Source organism: Chiloscyllium plagiosum, unplaced genomic scaffold (assembly GCF_037043375.1).
Source record: "Chiloscyllium plagiosum isolate Xiang-an unplaced genomic scaffold, Cpla_swu_hap1 HiC_scaffold_27, whole genome shotgun sequence".
In the NCBI taxonomy this organism is placed as follows: domain Eukaryota; kingdom Metazoa; phylum Chordata; class Chondrichthyes; order Orectolobiformes; family Hemiscylliidae; genus Chiloscyllium; species Chiloscyllium plagiosum.
The window spans coordinates 86,609,245-86,611,345 of NW_028270165.1; the positions used below are offsets into that span (position 1 = coordinate 86,609,245).

The 2,101-nt window shown below is 47.6% G+C and overlaps 1 non-coding gene across 1 annotated transcript; it reads left to right on the forward strand.

The window, feature by feature from the left end:
• The first annotated feature begins 1,104 nt into the window (after nucleotides 1-1,104).
• trnae-cuc (transfer RNA glutamic acid (anticodon CUC)) lies at nucleotides 1,105-1,176 on the forward strand. Its single transcript has one exon. It is a non-coding gene; the product is annotated as a tRNA-Glu (tRNA).
• Nucleotides 1,177-2,101: the final 925 nt, after the last annotated feature.

Below are 2,101 nucleotides of genomic sequence, written 5' to 3' on the forward strand. Positions count from 1 at the left end.
ATGGCTGTCCAGTTAGTGCCGATTCGTTTTATCTGAAAAAAATCTTCCTTATCTCATCCCATCATTTCTTGCCACAGAGAACTGTGCGTCAGAGTTCATGTATGTATTTCCTTGTATGGTATTTTGTAAATAACATTCGTTTGCGGGTTGTTTGTATAGGCTATTCCAGGTTCATTAGCCGCTGTTTAAGTGTGTTGGTAGGTTTGTGGGATACCATGATGCTGAGAGCGTTGAGTTGTCTGGACATCATTTCCCAGATGTCTTTTATGTAAAGTAATGTGGCTAGGGTTTCTGCACACGTTGTGTCTGCTTGTGTCAGTGTTGATATGAAATCGACACACTGGGTTTATTGGGTAGGCAAAAGTGCGGATTGCAGATGCTGGAAACCAGAGTTTAGATCAGAGTGGTGCTGGAAAAGCACAGCAGATCAGACAGCTTCCGAGGAGCAGGAAGCCCTTCATCAGGAATGGAAGCAGGACGCCTCCAGGGCGGAGAGATAAATTGGGGGGTGGGGTGGGGGTGTGCTGGGCCGAAGGTAGCAAAGAGTACAAAAGGTGAATGGGGGTGGGGATGGAGGTGAAAGGTCAGAGAGGAGGGTGGAGCAGATAGGTGGGAAGGGAGATTGGCAGGTAGGACAGGTCATGAGGATAGCACTGTGCTGGAAGTTTGGAACTGAAATAAGGTGTGGGGAGGGGAAATGAGGAAATTGGTGAAGTCTACATTAATGTTCTGGGTTTGAATTTATCCGAGGCGGAAGATGGGGCGTTCTTCCTCCAGGCATCGGGTGGGGAGGGAGCGGCGATGGAGGAGGCCCAGGACCTGCATGTCCTCGGCAGAGTGGGAGGGGGGTGTTGAAATGTTGGGCCAAAGGGCGATGGGGTTGATTGTTGCGGGTGTCCTGGAGGTATCCCCTCAAGCGCCGTGACTGGACTCTGCGAGGAGTCTCCAGCCTCCCCAATGTAGAGGAGACCGCATCGGGAGCAATGGATACAAGAAATGACATTGGTGAATGCACAGGTGAAAGCTTGCTGACGATCGCGGCCCAGGTTCGATTTCCGGGCAGGAAAGTAATTTTTAGGAGAGCTGACAAACGCCATCCGCATCTCCCTGGTGGTCTAGTGGTTAGGATTCGGCGCTCTCACCGCCGCGGCCCGGGTTCGATTCCCGGTCAGGGAAACCATTTTCAGGGGTGCAGGCTACTCATCCTTCTTAAATGCGCTGTGTAATTATTTATAGTGGTTCCTGGGTGCTGCAGTGTGTCGTGCCTCGTTGAATTCGTGAACTGATTCAGATTTGTTTGTATGTGGAGGGATGATTGCTTCTGTAGTTAAGTACTTGTTTCGTGTGCGTTGTTTTCCTGTAGAGGCTGTTTTGAATTTACCATTGACTGTTTGCTCTACTGTGACATCTCGAAATGGCACTTTGTTGTTGTTCTCCTCTTTTGTGAATTTTATGTCAGCGAGGATATTGTTGATGGTGTTGTAGGTTTCCTCTAATTTGTTTCATTTTTTGATGACAAAAGTGTCATCACTGTAGTGGACCCAAAGTTTGGGTGGATCGTTGGAAGGGCTGTTTGTTCGAGTCTCTGCATTATTGCTTCTGCGAGGAATCCTGACACTGGTGGTTTCATGGGTATTTCGTTGATTTGTTTGGAGGGCTTGTTACTGAATACGAAGTGGGTGGTAAGACACAGTTCTACGAGGTTGACAGTGCTATCTTTGCTGATGAAGTTGGTGCTGTGTTTGTGTCTCTGGTTCTTCGAGTAGTGTCTTCAGTTTTCTTTGGCCAAGTTGATGTTAATGGATGTGAACAGGGCTGTTATGTCAAAGGACATCATTATTCCATCCTCTTCTATCTTCGTGTCTTTGGTGTTCAGGAATTCTTGGATGGAGGAAATGGAGTGGCGTGAATCTTCGACTTGGTGTTTTCAGTGGAGGCCTTTGACTAGTCTGCATATTGGTGTTCCAAATTGTGAGGCTTTGGGCCTGAGAGGGGCTCCTGGTTTAAAGAGGAGAACAACAACATATTACCATTCTTAGATGTCACAGTAGAGCGAACAGTCAATGGGGGAAATCAAACTAGCGTCTACAAAAAAAAACAC